We start from the raw sequence: 18,000 nt of genomic DNA, 5'->3' as shown, positions 1-18,000 counted from the left end.
TAAGTCACAATGCAAAAATTTTTGTGAAAGTACAACACTAAGGAACATTGGATGCAGAGGTGTCCAAGCCAGTCTTAAAGCAATCAGCTTCATATTGAGAATTACCAGCTAACAATTCTTAGTCAACAATAGCTGGAGACATGCTCAATCCCAAGCATCTAGAGCATGGGAAGGACTGCAGCCTATTTAAAAGTCAGGAATATCATCAAGAGCTGCAGTAGAAACAGAAGTCTGAACTTTGCAAGTAAATGTCTTTTCCGCTCCTCTTTAGAACAAACTCTCTTGATGGAAGTTGTCTAATTGAACATAATTGAATTTGAGTATCCTACTAAATTCTTAACTGAATTATGCATGGTTAAAACTTTTATAAAATACAAGAATATAACTGGGTTTTTTTTATGAACAGTTTGTTGACAGAATAAAGCAACAACACTTTACATTGTAGCTTTCAAACAGTAAATAAAACCTCTGAAAGCAAATTTATTTTGTTTTCTCTGTCTAGCAAAGTATCAACTAAATGTTAATGGCATTTATCCTGCTATTTTGGTCACTATCAGATTTGAAGGAATACAGCTGCATCCATTTTTTCCCATATGTTTTATACAAGTCTCTCCCTGAATATGTTTTCCTCCTATCCTCACACAAAACTTCCACCAACTGTTGGAGAAGCTACGCAACTGCATTTTACACTAACGTGAACTTCCTGATTAGACCTACTACAACCTTCAGCCCATGTTCCCAGTTGTCTCAGGGGGCAAAGGGAGTGGGCAGCTGCTCATAAAGTTTGTAACCAACAGTACATTGTGAAAGGAACATGAGGGAAGCTAGAGTCAACAACTGAGATTTGAAGATTTAAGGGAACTGCCCAGAGAAACAAGCACGTATTTTTAGGCTGGTAACAACCTTGATCATTATACAAGCATATCATCCACATGACCCTGGAAAGCACACAGCTCCTGTGGTGGAATGGTGCTTAATCTCCATGGTTTGCTACTTACAAGCACAAGTTTACATCAAGCAGAGAATCCTATCTTAGGTGCCTTTAAACCAGCTTGAAAACTCATTAGAACAGTGTTGCAATTATTGTGAAAAGTGGGTGGGGAAAGACCCAGAAGGAAATTTTCCAAGGTTTTCAATTAAGTTCTAAGTGACACTTCTTCTAAGGATCTGCTCATTTGTTCCATATTGAGAAATTATTTTCCAGCCCTTTTTCCTTTGCCCAGTATTTTTGCAAAGAGACTAGTACAGCGAAACACAGATGGGAAACTCTGAAGAGTGCACACTAAACGACATTTCAGCAGGACTCTGGGTTCATGACCTATTTTACATAAAGGAAATCTGTTTAAATATGAATCAAATGTAGATACTGGAACTCTTTACATTTAGATTACATCAACTTATGGGCCTATCCCTTAATACACGTGCACAGGTAAGGCTTGTACACTAAGTTCTTCTCTGAGAGGAAGCCCATTCAGCAAATACAGTCACAAAATTCAGAACACAAAAGCCAGTTACTGAAGATGACACCTAAAAAGATGAGAATGTACAGAGAACAGCTGGGCTTTTAGGTTCAGATCAGTGCACACTAATCACAATTCAGTCACAAGCTGACTTTCTTCTAGCTGGGGCTCCCACCTCTCTACATCATCCCCCCTTAGTTTCTCTCACTGTTCCACCTTCTTGTCTACTTGAGTTCAAAGAACCAGACATTACTGTAGAGTGAATCTGATTTTCTTGTTACCCTATCTCAAATTGCTTAATTTGAGCCTGGCTGGGCTGTAATTAACTGAATTGTGCTCTCGATCTGTATGGCAGCTCTGTCTGCTTGTCTGACCCTAGACACTACTACTATGAGCACCAGTGGTTACTTAGTGGTGCCATGTGCAGAACAGAGGATGTTCTCCCTGCAGAGCATGTGCTAGTTCCAGCAAAGACTTTCTTTTAAGGTATGCAAAAATCTGATTTCTGCAATGTTACAGATTGCTGCTATTTCCAAAAGACCTCTAGCTCTGCAAGAGCAAGTGACTTTGCTGATGGCTTGCTATCAAAGCCACTTGCAGATTGAAAATGTCTGAACTGCCCCAGGAAATACAAAGTCTGGCAGAAGTTATTGGGGCTTGAGCTTATTATGAACCTGAAACTTGCATGAGTTCACTGAGTGCAGACTGAGTTTCAGCTAGTGTCACACCGCAACTTCCTTCTACCTCTGAAGAACTCAGAGGGCAGAGGTTGAAAACTCTCTCCGTACATCATACCCATGTAAAAGTAGAAGAAAACAGGCTGTGCTTCTGCCTAGAGCCTGACAGCTGGACCCACTGGTCATTAAGGACAGGGGAGTGCAAAGCTGGAAAAGGCAGTTTCTGGAAATGAAGGCTGGAAACCAGAGGCTTAGGTGGGGAAAGTAAGAAATAGCGTCTGGGGCTAGGGACTCCTAGGGAAAAGCATCCCTCTACTTGTCTGGCTTAGGGACAGCCCCCTCAGTATAGGGACTCACCCAGGACAACAGCTTCATAAATTGCTGTGTAGTGCATCAGCAATGAGTGGAAACCACATCTCTCAGACTAAAAGCCATTTTTGAGGGGTGAGGTTTGGTATGAGATTCAACTTAATTTCAAACAGTGAAAGTTTATACAGTCATTTCATGGAAAACATGGGTTTACCTGAGTCTGTGACCACACTGTAACTAAATCCTTCCCAATGGCCTGAGAGCTTTGCTGTATAACCTCTGCAGAGGGATTCAATTCTTAGAATTGAACTTTCAAGTTTTATTATTAAGCAGAGCTGCTAGCAAACAGAAACACACAAATCTGATGTGAAAATAAAATGGTAGCCTATCTATTCCTTCCACTGCAGCTACTTTATTTGTTTTCTCTTTTTGGACAAACACTAACCCAACCCTGGGACAATTCCAGCTGGTTACATCAGTGGTTCATACAGCAGCAGTTAGATACAAAAACTAGTCTCCAGAATAACTCTATGGACTTTATTACAATTTCCTTCTAAAATCAGCAGCATTATTTAGAGTCAACCTTATATGTTATTAAATCTATAGCATCTGAGAAAGAAAATCCAGATGCCTGCCTTTATTTTTCCTCTTCAGAAAAAGTACAATAAATTACAAAAAGCATGTGTTTTTCAAACAGATTTTTCAGAGGCATAAACCAGTCACTGACTTTGCAATTAACACTACAGGCCAGTGATAAAAGATGTAGGAGCACCTGTTAACACCACTTAAAAAAAACAGTTAAATCCCAAAGTAAAGAGGGACTCAAAGCTTTTCAATAGGCAAGCAATAGCGGACACCCAGCAACACGAAGAGAGTTAATGAATACAGCAGCATTCAGCAGCAATTTCAAAACTGTCTGCTTGGGTAAGGCTGAGTTATTAAAAAAACTCCATTTATAAACAGCGTTGATGGGATTTAAACAGCCTGTGTAAGAAGGATTAAAAGTCAATTGAAAAGCCTGTACAGATAAGAAAGCAAAAAGAAACTGTGCCCTTGAATTCTGTACATACTGTTTAACCTTATCTCTGTTTCAGTCCCCTGGCACACAACAAGGGTAAAACAGGCTGCCTTATGCACAGCTGGTGAGGTGGGCTCTGTGTTAGAGCTATTCAATGCTTGTACAGTGCTTTGTGCTATACTGTTCCTCACTCCCCACCTCCCTCTTTTTAAAGCTGTATACATTTATCCTCCCCACCAGGTACAGCTCGCAGATACCAAACAGAGAAATAAATTGCAGGAGTCTGTCCAGGCATGCTATCACAATTAGGTGTTTTTCCTCCTTTATGTAACAGATGATCTTGCTATTCTCTGTTAAACTTTTATAACTGTACACCTTCAATATAACTAGTGTAAATATTGACAGTGGGGAGGCAAGTGGGGATTTCTGGGACGAGGAGGAGCAGGTGGGAGATGAGAACTAAGTTTTAAGGTTTGTTTTTTTTTCCTCTTGCCTCCAAAGTATCCTGTAACATTCTGCTTTACACAGAAGTTATTATGACTTTTAATTTATGTATCCCTTCTTAGAATAAGACAACAGACAAACACACAACTAGCTCTTTTCATTCATTAATCCCTCCCCCATCCTTTCTCATCTTCTCGTCATCCAAACTCCAGCCTATTCTGGTAACCTAAGATGCCTATTTCTGATGTGCCTTTCGTAAGACAGCCAAAGCTAAAGAGCATTCAAGGTGAAAATGTACAATACCACGTCTTGTCTTGGTTTCCCTAGCCAGTAACATTGCCTAACATTTGATTTGCTTCCCTTAGTCTTGTCCAGGATACAATAAGAGCTTTATGAAAACGCTCTGTAAGAATCTGGGCCATTGATTTGAACAAGGACTATTTAGCCTTGACACACAGCGCTGAAGAGAACTGCTCAAACAAGCCAGCTCTGGGAGCAGTATTGCCATTTCAGCACAGGGCTGGGCAGCAAAGCTGGACAGCTTCTGGGACCTGAGGTTATCTCTTGGTGCAGTCTTTCACCGCACTGTACCAGCCTGTCAGAGCTAGTTCAGGTGTGTCCAACAAGGCACCACAAAACATGTTGTAAACATACTCTGATTACTTATCTGTGATATTTATCAGCCTGTGCTTTTTCCAAGGGATCGTGCAAACCATTACATAAACATAACCAGAATATTAATTGCAGAAGGGGACAGCTATTCCACTGGGAAGTAGAGTTATAGTTAAGAAACAAACAAACAAGCCACAGATATTTGGGAGTACATTGCCTCCATGCAAATTTAGGGTGGAAATGAAGAACATCAATACACAATAGCCCTAGGGAGATTCAAATAGCTAATCAGCTTACTTGCTGTATTTGTATAAACCACACAAAACACTCAAATTCTGTAGGAGATACACTTTCCTAACTCTTATGGCTGCAAAGTTAATCTTTAAAATGCAGTTTTACTGTAAGTCAGCACAACCCCATTTCCACTAGTCTGCTAGAGCATGAAACTACCATGAGAGCAGCAAACTTCTCATTCTCCCTTACTTTCATGTAGCTGAGGAAGCTAAAGCCCTAGTACAAATATTGTTTGATGAAGATCTCCAACAGATTTCATCATACAGTTGTTATCTGGTTACTGTATGCTCTCTGTATTCATGAGTTTTACTCCTTGTATTTTGCAAATATGGTTTTATATCCTGCAGAGTAAGAAGGATATTGTCATTCAAAACACATTTGTGACTATTCATTTTGCAGCAATGCATTCATGGTCTAGTCCTTACTCTGGATGATATACCCAGGGAATCCACACCAAGGACATGGAAATGAACATAGCAAAACCAATCCCTCCTTAAAGCTCACAATTCTTCTATACAGCTCCTACTGCTGAAAAAGGTGGAGTTTTTTGGTACTTACTTCTGTTTGGGCTGCAAAGTCAGCATAGATAAGACAGCTGGGTCTCCCTATTTATTAGTGCCCCAACCTGTTTATATGACAACAAAAAGGACTGGACTGCCATTCTAGAAGGGCTATGAAAGATGAGGTGAACCTTAAAAACTGAGAAAACCACCTTGCATCTGAATACACTCAGGCAGCTGCCTCACTGAAACTTCTTAAGAGTATTAGTCACAGGTCCCCTGCTTCAGTGCACGTAGTTAGAGGATTATGATCTAAAAAAGTGCAGTTTGGCTCCCTCACTGTAACCTCATGATGTTATTTGGGCATATTTACGAATAGCCAGATCTCCATGCAGCAGAGGTGCTAATAGCATGGCATGCACCAATCACACTGCGAAGCAAGTGATCTCACCTAGGCAGCTTGTGTAAACACATCACGGCCACACAAATAGGACAAGCTTCTGAGTGTACCTAAGGTTATTCTATGAAGAATATTTACTGTCTTGCCTTGAAACATATAAACAGGGCTTTTGGGGGTTTTCTCCTCCCCTACCTCCCCCCAACTTTCCATAAAGAAAATCTACAGAAAGAACAAAAATTCCTTCAAAGAAGGGGTTTGCTATTGCGGTAATTTAGCATACCATACTCTGAAGAATAACTTTTCTAAACAGTATGTCCCAACCCAGAAATCTTGCTTTCTGAATACCTATTTCCCTTAGGAAGTATTCTGCTGCTATAGGCAACAACTGACAGCAATTCAGAGTGCCCTGTTTGAATAAATGTACACTGCTGGAATAGGATGGATTATCCTGATGAATAAATTTTGGAGAAGTACTATTTAAAGCTCCTTGGACATGACAGTGAAACTGAACGTAAGTTCTGAAAGAAAAAAGTTCAAACCCTTTGAAAGAAGTTACTGATATTTGTGTACCTTATTCCTTAACCCAACAGATACTACTTACTTGTTGGCAAATTGACAGGAAAATTAAGTCTTTGGTTATTTGCAAGGTCTATCAGAAAGTCACTAAAACCCAAGAATGGATAGATTCAACTCTAGTGGTCTCACAGAGAAAGAGCTAAACTCCAGTTCTGCCCAAATTACAAGAGGGTAAATCCTATTTACCTGCATTTAATCTTCACTATACTATGTCTTCCATTAATAATACTTAGAGCAGAGATTATTTCATGTGGAACAGTGTTCTAGCACAGAAATCCCATAGGAATAAATATGAAGATCACGGAATATGAAATTTCTGGCTTGCAAAATATTTACCAAATAAACCTGTACGAAAATAAGATTTATTTTTAAATAATGTATTTCATTAAATCAACTAATGCAGTTGGAAAACTACAGGGGGCAAGCTCTACTTCAGATCAGGCTTAAAAGCTTATCTACTTTTATCAGTTATATGAGCTCACCTAAGAAAAGCCACTACACCTCTCCCCACAGGTCCAACTTGCTGTTATCACAGCTACAACTCTATTTTTATTAAAAGAAGAAAGAACAAGTTTAGAACATTTGCTAAGAGGTTTTAGTTGTTTTTTCTGTCTATCAAAATAGCAATTAATTCTTTCCTTAAAGGCTCCACTGCTACAAATACCAGAGCAGGAGAAGAAATAGTAGTCAGACAAATTTTTCTAGACATACATTCTCTGCATTAAGTGGAATTTCAGAGAAAAACTCTGTAGTAGCCGAGTGATAAAGAGGTTTAGCCAACAGCTTTGCTATTTTTGAGGTAACTTTGTAAAGTGAGCAGCTATTTATTTGTCAATGCATAGTTATTGTAGTCATGCACATAAGCCCTATTTCCCCCTTTATTTGTCAATCAGTGCTAGGTTTTCTTCTCTGTTAAACTGCTGTGCATCATTATGGCTCAGTCTGAGGCAATGATCAGGAACCTCAATCTACATGGAATAATTTCCCATGCAGATGAAGTCTTAGAAAGACATCTTTTCCCTGCTTACAAGCTTATAATCTCATTGGAGAGCAGCAGAAAGAAAACATCATGTTAGAGTAGTTACCACAGTGGGAAACCCAGTCAATGACAACTTCTAGGAGCTGCCATAACATAATAGCAATAAAGGAAAACCTAGGGAGAAAGACTGATATCTGTTGTTTGTCAAATTATATGAATTAGTACACTAATCCATGAAGGAAAAATGACTACATATGTAATCAAATGCAATGTGAAATCCCACTCTACAAATATCTGATAGAGATTTATTGTTATTGTCCTCTTTAAATATGTTAATCTTATTTATCCAAGCACTGTATTTATCTGAAGCTGAGAGCTTACTTTACCAGGAGAGGCAATTCTTTTTCCACAGTTTAAGTCTAAGAGAGTTCTTTTACACCTGCTTTAAAATACAGTTGTGTTCAAGCAGAATTATTTGGCTGCCCTTGCACTGTATGTGAGTGATTCAATATGAAATATTCTAAGCCCATTAACAAAGGGGTTTTTAAAAAGTATTATACAAGTCTACAATTGGGCTTGCAAATTCATCCAGGTCCAAAAGTCTAAAGTGCAAATCTACAGAGTGAAGTCCTACGTTTACTGTGCCAGTGCAAGAATGTGTCTGAACACAAGCCAGCTTCAGTGCAGGAGCTGTATCACCGTGACACTGTTTTCACCATTTCAGAGATAATAAACCCTGCCTCTTAATGTGAGAAACAGGTCTATGCCTCCTGGAAGACACCCAATCATTATGAAGGTCAAGTTACATCCCAGATACATACTTGTAGTATCACTCTGCTCAGATCATTAACAACTATACAAAACTAGAAATTGTGTCAGATTTCAAGCAGCTAAAATGGCTTTGCTGATGCTGCTTAATCCTGGATGACCACCTGATTCATTCTTACTCTACTAGAAAATTCACAAACTAACAAGAGTCAAAACCAGTGAGCATTCATGCAAGTTGCTATGCTCAGCAGATAACTATATTGTGAGGAGACAAGATCCAGAGGAGAAAGCAGTCTTTTTATAGCCTTAGCTATATGCAGTATTTGTAGTTAAACTGCTACCGATTATTTAAAATGGGTTTGGTTAAACTGTCACAAACTATGTATGTACCTTTTTAAAAACTGTTTACAAATGGCTTAAACAAGAAAGAGATAAAACCAAACCAATAAGAAGCTTTTATAATCCAGTGTACATTTATTTACATCAGGATTCGAACCAGCCTGTATTTCACTGATGAGCTGGGTTATGTATGGAACAACATTTGTGAAACAGACTACTGACAAAGCTATGCAAATGTCTGCTGTTGTTCTCGCAGTACTGTCAACTCAGCTTGGGAACAGCTACTACTGTGGTTTCCTTGTGAAAGTCTAAGCACTTTACAATCTGATAAGAGACATTGTAGGAGTATATATTATAATAAAGACAGAAATTCAGTTTCAACTCTTCTTCCTCATACATACACTAGGATAACAAAAGCTCTGTGTGACATACATGCAAGTTATTATGGGCTTTAAACACGAAAACTGCAAGTCTGAAGCTTAAGTATTTGAACCTGACACTGCCTGTAAGTACTGAATGAGCCAAGCAAGATTCCAAATTTTGGTCCTTTCCAGCTTCAGACCAGATATTTATGAAAAGCTTAGCTTCCAAATTAGCAAACTTAAATATGCATAATCCAAATATCTGCATGTTGCTTACTTGTAATTCAGAATTGGCATACAGTTCTCTGTAACAGCATTCAAAAAATTCTGCTGGATTACTGATGTCAACTTATTGTTGAAATGCTAATTTCATACAGTGAGTGTAAATGGGGAAGAACAGAGTGGAAACTCAAGAATCACTCAGTCAGCCCTTACCTGGGCATCCACAATGTTTGCATGCTGCAGACACAGCCTCCTTTACTTCTCAAATAAGGTAATATACCCTCTAAAACCAAAAATGCATTACCTGAACTGTAATAAAATGGTTTCAGAGAGATGCATAAGCAAAACAGGAAGGGGAAATGGCTCTCTCCACTGTGTGTCTTCAGGTACAGGGAGAAAGTTCTGGAATTGACAAATCATAAACCTCAAAACCAAAGAAACCTGCTTGCTGTATAGCCTGTGTGATAACAGCTAAAAATGATACATTTTGGTATATTCTATATTCTTTGGAAATGCTGTCTATGATAAACACCTTTAATGCATGTAATTTTTCAAAACAATAATTGGCAGGGAGACATTGGTTATATTACTCCAAAAGTCTATGCTACATGGTTTCATGAGACTAGCAAAAAAAAAATTAACTAGATCTGCAACAAGAAAGCCTGTGTGATATGCTGCTCTTCCCCTTTCAAAAAACAAACAAAAAAATAGGCAGAGGTAAAGCATGCTTTGTTTGCTAAGCTTGGAAATTCAGGTCTTGTCTACCTGAGCCACTGGAGAACTAGCACGGCTACACTGCAATTTTAAGCAAATAAAACGCTGGTCATAAAATACAGTGTGTATCGCCAAGCTTGGCATGAAGCTTTAAACTATTCATTTTGAAACTGTGCTTTAATATCTAAAAGGCCCTGCCAATCAGCCTATTCCCAGGAATACCATCTTTTTTGTACACCTGCCTAATGGTTTACAAGTAGGTTTTGTTTTCAGTGAGGGAAGCCCAAGCTCTAGCACAAGTCCTGCCTCCCAGCGCAAGCTCCATCCAGCCATGACACAGACATACAAGAGTGTGCATCTCTGATTTAAGTGGCAGCCTTGTTGACAAGGCACTTTACTCCAGACTCTTTGGTCCTCTGGTCCAGTCTTAGGCTGTATGGACTTGACTGCTAGAGAATAATACTCATCTTGGTAAGCACAAGGAGAAAAACTGAAATAAAGAGTGGCAACAAAAGGATTTCATTCTGGATTAAAAGGGGATTTACAGAAAAAGCAGGAGGAATGAATCACTGGTAGGCTGTGCTTATCTTCTGTGAAGAAAAGATTATTTTCTTTTATACTTTATTTCACAGAATCACAGAATGGTTTGGGTTGGAAAGGGCCTTAAAGATCATCTACTTCCAAACCCCCTGCCATGGGCAAGGACACCTTCCACTAGACCAGGTTGTTCAAAGCCCCATCCAACCTGGCCTTGAACACTGCCAGGGATGGGGCAGCCACAACTTCTCTAGGAAACCTGTTCCAGTGTCTCACCACCCTCACAGTAAAGAGCTATTTAATAAATAGAAATATATTACAAAGATTAGCGGTAAAATATACAGATATATCTAAAAAATTTAAATGTACTTATAGTTCTACTGAGAGTTTAAATTAGCATGATGCAACCATTCCTTTATAAAGGAACTTTTTTCCTGACTTTGAACAGGACATTTCTCTTTTCATTTTCAACTTAATCAGACAAAAATTGTCAAAGTCTATCACCAACAAAATTTAGCTGTTTTTCAAATTCTGAAACAAACATTCACCTTTTTAAATATGTCTGAAAACCCCCCCAAAAAACCCTAAATCTTTAAATATCTTGAAAGATCCCTGTTAATTTATCCGACTGTAAATTACTGGGACTTTGGTAAACAATTCACAGCTATTTCGTAAACATGGGGACTAGTGCACTGTTAGATGCTACTCATAAATTGAGAAGACCTTTTTCCACAAAAAATGGCTAAAAAAGCTTGTATTTCAGAGATCCAGCTTTAAACGTTTTGTGTTAGACATAACATAACGCATCAGTATGTGTGTACACAATATGCATTTTTTAAAGAAAAGCGTTTTCCTGACAAGGAAACTGGTCTCAGCTACAAAAGCCATAGCAGACTTCCTGCTCTTTCATTAGTCCTAAATAAGAAGTCAAGGCAAATAAAAAATGAGTGCATGTTGCTGCTTCTCCAGGAAAACATTGGTATAAGCCAGTTAAAGAGTTCAAGTATCAAGGCCAAGCTAACCTGATATTATCTTGATCTTATGTCCATATTCTAATTAGAAACAACATTATCCTTGCCTGCTTATCATATGTCTATATTGTTAACAGTCAAAAATAACTTGAATTATTTGGTACACCTGCTATTTCCATTAGCGTATGCAATTAGGACCTAACAAGATGTTGTGACATAGGCAACACATGGACATATGGCTATTTCATGGAACACACACTTACATAGCCCTGAAAGGTGAAAGACTGCCAAAACCTCAGAAATTCAGAAGGTCCAGTATTTCAGCATCTATTGTCCTTCTAACCTGGAATTAAAAGCAAATATTTTGGTATTTGGAAATGAGATAATAAGCGGAATGGAAAATAACAAGAAGGTAACAGCAGTCATACAAAACCATCTGAATTTCCTTTTTTAACCCTCAGAGCTCAACGTCAACACAAACTGTCAGACTAGAAGACAGAAAGTCAGGCTAGAGAGAATTGAAGTAATTTTTTTAATTGCCTGGGATTCTTTAATTTCACCTTAAATATATAAAGAATTGACTGAAGTGGCATGCGTTATTTTCAAGAATTTATGGAGGATGGGCGAAGTACCACGACTCAAAGAAACAAGAAACACAGTATTTTTATTTAAAGAAGGAAATAAAAAAGGAACCAGTTCAGCCAGCTGAATTTCAATTCCTGAAAAAAAATGGAACGACAGAAAAAAACACAACCAAAAATTTGGCAAAACAGTTTGTAAGTTCCTGGACAATAATATGCAACTGAGAGAAAGCAAAAAATCAGTTTGACATGCATGTTGAGGACAGATGCTCAACAAATTTTTCTAACTAACTTCCCTTCCTCATCAGGATAGTAGGTTTGAAGGAAGGAAGATGCTAATACATGTTACAATTATGACCATAAGCTACAAAAACTTTTTTTGATGAGACTACAGCACTATGAACACAAAATTGTAATGCTGAAAGACAAACCATCAATGGCTCACTGCCAGCATGAAAAGACATAGCACGTGGGACTCCATAGCAAATGCCCACTAAATCTGGTTCTATACAGAATGGCAACTTGAATTATGGAATCAAGAGAATGCTTACATTAATGAACCCATAATACAACGATTGTAAGGACTGAGGGAACCTGAGAAAACAAACTTGAACTTCTAAAGGTTCTTGAAAAACTGGAGAAATGTTCTAGGATCACCTAAAAAAGAGAATACAGTTCTTACGGAAGATATTTAAATTATTACACTCTAATAGAAATTCTCAACTATACAAAGACAGGAGAGGGGAACAAGATGCTAGAGACACTCAGCTTTGAAAAGAGTTAAGGTTATAAAGGATTATGGCATCATGAGGCCAACATGAAACAACCAACCAACCAACAAAACTTTAATGTGATTCATACACAGTAATTTAGCTTGCAAGACAGAGGAAGCAAACCTCTCTGCTCTAGTTGGCATGGTCAATGCCTATGAAAGGTGTCAACTGAATGCTGTGCTCTCTATTCTCACCAACAAAAAATGATCAGATGCCTAGAAAAGATGAACAGAAAGACTGGGAACAGGGAGTAAAGCATCCCTGGCAGTGTTTAAGGCCAGGCTGGACAGGGCCTTGAACAACGTGGTCTAGTGCGAGGTGTCCTTGCCCATGGCAGTGGAGTTGGAACTAGATGATCTTAAGGTCCTTTCCAACCCAAACCATTCTATGATTCTATGACTTTATGAAAGCAGAAACAGCACAAAGACATTTGATCTAAGGAGGAGGAGACTGAGAAGAAAGACTGATTCTTGACTGCTGGTAGTCTTTAAAACAAGCAGATAAACTTCTCATGCACAGCCTAGATGTAATAATTGGTTTTTCCCTGGGGCATCTTGGTAGACCTAACAGATCTCTTAAGGTCCTTCCCTATTCTGTGGGTTCTATGAAAATACAATTTAATATAGCTAGCTATCACACACATAAGAACAAAATAAATAATCAACATGTACATATGGGAAAGTAATTTGGAAAGCACTGTCTCCAAAAAGAACACCGGGAACTGCAAATCAGGCTCCACTGTGTACTTACAGCGCCTAGAAGGCTAATTTGATCTAAAATGTATAAAAGTAGGAGTAGAACAAACTACAGGTAGAACAGGTAGAACAAACAATCACCTTTCCTGTATACACTATGCTGATCTGATTTTTAAAGAATATGATGACTTTTCTGGTGTCAAAACTATCTGGAAGTACTGGAAGGATTTTTATGGCTCCTGTTTGCTTGATAAAGAAAAGGGGCCCCTTAGTACACGGCTTAAAAACCTCAGTCAAGGCAAATTCTGAAAGGGAAAGTTGACAGATTACTTGATTTTTTCCACATATACATACATATATATTTATATACATACATACCCCTAAGACTCATTAAGATGTCTGAAAGGGAGAAAAAGATTGGGGGGGGGGAATAAAGATTTTTTTAGGTTTATAAATCAACTCACAGAAAACAACAATGAATGGAAACTGACATTACACAAATGTATCTTGCAGAGATATCATTTCTTATCAGCAAGAAGAGTTAAATTCTGAAAGCTCTTACTACAGGAAATGGACACCACAGCTTCAACTTTTTAAGATTAGAGATCTTTTAGAAAGATAAACTTATATTCAGCTTCTGGGAGAAAAACAAAACTCCATAACCTACATATGTAGGACATCAAATCAGATTATCACAATTCTCTAACCTGCTTTAGCAGCCTTAAAACATCTTTCCCTCAGCTATTCCATTAGACACTTCCTAGTATATGCATTTTGCAGCAGAAGAGAGCCAAAGGAACTGAATACAAAAGTGACCTGATGCAGAAATAGGCAGAAAGAATACTCTTTCAGGTACCTCAAAGGCAATAGCCATATAAAAATCATTCCTTAAATGCCACAAAGAAGGGAACTTTTAAGACTTGGCAAGTAGAAAACTCAAAAACCTACGAGAAAAGATGCAAGGAGAAAAACAAACATAGCAGAAAGAAGATGCCCACTACCCATCACAGAAGAAACGGTGAGTTGCCTCTTGAAAAGGCTCAGGGCATGAAATATGTGCAAAAAGAAATTAAACTCATCTGGTCCCAAAGACTGTGAAGAAAAAAAGATATTCCGCTTTCCCTAAAAGCTGCCTGACATGTTTCATGTTAATTGTACCTGAGGCTTTCTGTTGTTCCTCCATAGGCTCAAACTTGCCTGATAAAGCAGTTCCAAAGTCACTTTGCTTTCAGGAATGTCACAAAAAGCAAGCAGGCATTTTATTGTTATTGCTGTACTAATCCATGTCTAAACCTACCCTGTACATTACGTATAGTCAGCATTTACATTTTAATTACTGTACAAGCTGTTCCAAAGGAATCTTTCCCTTCCCTATAGTAACAACCAGGAAAAAAATTTCCAATAATAGACTATGTTTCCAAGTGTGGTTATTGTCATGATGATTTAACCTTCAGGCCATCCTAAAAAGTACTGCTAGAACAAATTCTCCCTTTCGCCAGCAATGCATCAAGTCGTACTCTAAAACACTGTCAAGGCTGCTACTGGATCCTCAGCAGAAGACTTCAGCAATGTAACTAATTCATGCTGCCTATCTGCTAAAGAAAATTTAAGATTGCTAGTACAGCTGGACCTTTCCTGTGACAGCAAAATAGCATATCTGACATGCTTAAAACTTACAGGTCCCAGGCTTACGGTCTCAATATTTTTGCCACTATGTTGTCGTAAAAAATTAGTAATAATGACATTTTGTATGTCAAAATAAATTATAAAGTGGTTGGAGAACAGAACTTAAGTTAAATATAACTATTTTTTTTTTACATTAAGACATTACTGTAGAAAGGATTCCTTAAAATCTAATAACATGAGAGATTACGCTGCAAACACATGTATGACTCCAGAGTAGCCAGACATTTACTCGTAGAACAGAAGAGGGGGACCTTAGAACTTTTTTGCTGTTTTGAAAGACATGTCAGAGTAAGCTGAGAGATACAGAATACACTCATACTCTATAGCCTTGAATAAATATATTTGTGATGTTAGAAGAAATCAAGACATATATACACTTAAATTAAATTACAGTTAGATTAGATGTGTACTGAAGCTTGGACAGGAACACTCAGAAAGGAGTCCTAAGGGATGATGACCCAGGGATTGGAGAGTCCCCAGACAGAAGAATGAAAGGATGTTATAATATAGGGTTAGCAAGCTTTTGGAGACTGCTAAGAGATGCAGGGGAATGCGGGAGGGACATGTGTAGAAAAGCAGCCACAGACAGGGTTAAGTGTAGTACATGTTAGACCAGAAACTGGCTATGGAAAGAACTTTGTGATCTGGGGCTGAAGTCATGTGCAGGAAAATAACAGGAGATCCCAAATTTCTCCAGAGTAAAATTGTGATTTCATAATACCAGCTAGGCCTATGTTTTTCTTACATTAATCTCAGTAATAAAATATTTAGGATTTGGACCCTTATGCATATCTACCACATCCTTCTAAAAGAGTGCTGTAAATCCACAGAACAGAGGGTGATATGGAAAGGTGCCCTTCAAAAAACAGGCCTAGAGCAGCTCAATCCTGAAGTCCCATTTCTGCCTGAATAAAATTCTGAGTTCATGGGACAGAAATATAAAAGCTTGTTCTATATGTGATAAGGAAATAAGAGAATGTGGAAGAGTTTTCATATGTGAAGAAATGTATATATTTAAAAATTATAAGAAATTATAATATGGCACACATTACTGACCTGAATAATGAAGAGAAGGAAAATGTCATCAGCAAGGCATATAAGAAAAGAACAAGCTGACTATGCTAAAGCACTTCTGGAGCGGAGCCATCTAACAAACACGGGAAACATTCTGAGAGATAAAACGCTCTATGAAGCATGCTGAGACAAAGGTTTTGTTTAGGAGATGGGGGATTTTTCACAGTATTGTAAGGTAGGTTCTGCTCCCCTTTTCAATGTTTTGGTTACTTTATAGCCACTTCAACAACTTTCAATTTAATATTATGATCTTCTAAAATTGTAAGATCATCGAAACCTGTAAAATCCTGATTTTAAATGTTCGTAACACTTGAATTGAACTTCAGATGTCTTACAAACAGTGCTTCCTATGCAAAACAACAGTGTGGTATCACTAAACAGAAGCCTGAGTGGTAATACAGCAAATGACATTAAAAGAGAAGCATCACTTTCCGAAGTATTTTGGAGAATTGCTTTTAACGTAGATATTTAACATTAGCTCATATTAACCGGACTCCAATTAAATGCTTTAAACATTCTTATTTTATTTTATTTTTAAGCTGAAGGTCGAATTTTAAATTCTTGCTAATTTATTACCCAAGGAATGCATTAGCAGCAATACCTCCTTACTGAGCTAGGACATACGCATATTACAGGGAAGTATGTGTCAGCTGAACAGGCCAACCAGGAGCTGTCTGCTTTGATCAAGACTTAATTTTCACATCGAAGCTAAGAACATATGCAACCTACCTAGGAAGAACAACTCTAAACTTTGCATAACAGTCAGGCTATTGGTTTATTTTTTACCTGAGTGTCTGTACCAACGCCAACACTGCATAGCTGTTTCCTAGTCAACTACCTCAACCGGTAAATATAGAATTCCTGGGAGCTCAAATACTCAGTCCTCCAGAATCCAGAGCAGGTTTGAGTTTTTTACTTAACATCAAATTCATGTTGCAATGCTGTTATTCTAGGAAGCAAACTAACATTTCCCATATTTTTTCTAATGTTGAGTCCGTGGACAAAGAAGTAGTACTGATAGGCTTGTATTTTAATTGCTGGTGCAAAACCGTTCAGCTTACCATTTATTGATTCATAGTCCTCTGACACTCCTAGGAAAGGTTGTAACATATTCATATTTCTGATTTTCATATGTAAATTAGATTTTAAAATAGGGCTTAATTACAACTTAAATTTCCCCTCCTCCCCCATGATGAAGAGATACAGTACACAGCTTTTACTGTAGGATAAAGCTGATGAAAGTGATTAAAATAGAACTTGCTGTACAGTTGCTCAGTACCACGCTCTTGTTTTCTGCAGCTTCAGCATTTCCAGAACTTGCAGGAAGGCATAAATAGACTACAACAATGAAACAGAGCTCCACCAGAGAGCTGAGACAATGTAAGCAAATACAGGAACTTCCCTTTTTCAACTTTTGATAGTCCCTAATCCATATAATATCCTGCATCAAAAAGTTTAGAAGATATAATTTGGACAGGGGAAAATGCTAAACTTGCCCTTGACTAAAATTTTAGTTTATATTCTAGAATTTAATTGGGCAGTGACTCTGGTGAGCATTACATTTCCTGTGTAATTGAAGAGAATGTCAAAACTCAAGGGGACAGAATTCAGGTTGCATGAATGATTTCAAACACAAACAGCACCCTGCAGAAAACCCCACTAAGCTGCAGTCCTGGAAACCGTGGCACAATACTGCTGCCCCATGGTACAGGGATAACTTTATTCACAAATACAAGTTTCTTTACACATCACAGGCTCTTAGACTCCAGAAATTCTGGTGAACAGCAACATTTATACCCATATTCTAACTGTAATATTTTTCCCCCATTTCACCTCCAGGGGAAAGGAAAATCTACCATGACTACATGACTAGACCGCAGATTTGTGGACGGAGCCCAGTTTTACCCTCCTACACCTCCACTCTCACAACTAATCTGACAGCTGCCTCCTATTCAATAATTCAATACCCACAACTGCTGCAAAGTTTTCATAGGCATGTGACTGCACAA

The 18,000-nt window shown here is 38.1% G+C and overlaps 1 protein-coding gene across 1 annotated transcript in view; it reads right to left on the bottom strand.

The window, feature by feature from the left end:
- The window catches only part of SESN1 (sestrin 1), a 78,546-nt gene that overhangs the window by 27,747 nt on the left and 32,799 nt on the right, over window positions 1–18,000 (bottom strand). The gene's annotated exons all lie outside the window — the stretch shown is intronic.

The sequence above is a fragment of the Strigops habroptila genome, chromosome 6 (genome assembly GCF_004027225.2).
Source record: "Strigops habroptila isolate Jane chromosome 6, bStrHab1.2.pri, whole genome shotgun sequence".
Lineage (NCBI taxonomy): Eukaryota > Metazoa > Chordata > Aves > Psittaciformes > Psittacidae > Strigops > Strigops habroptila.
Note: the sequence above shows the minus strand (reverse complement) of the source record. Positions and strands in the feature narration are given on the sequence as shown.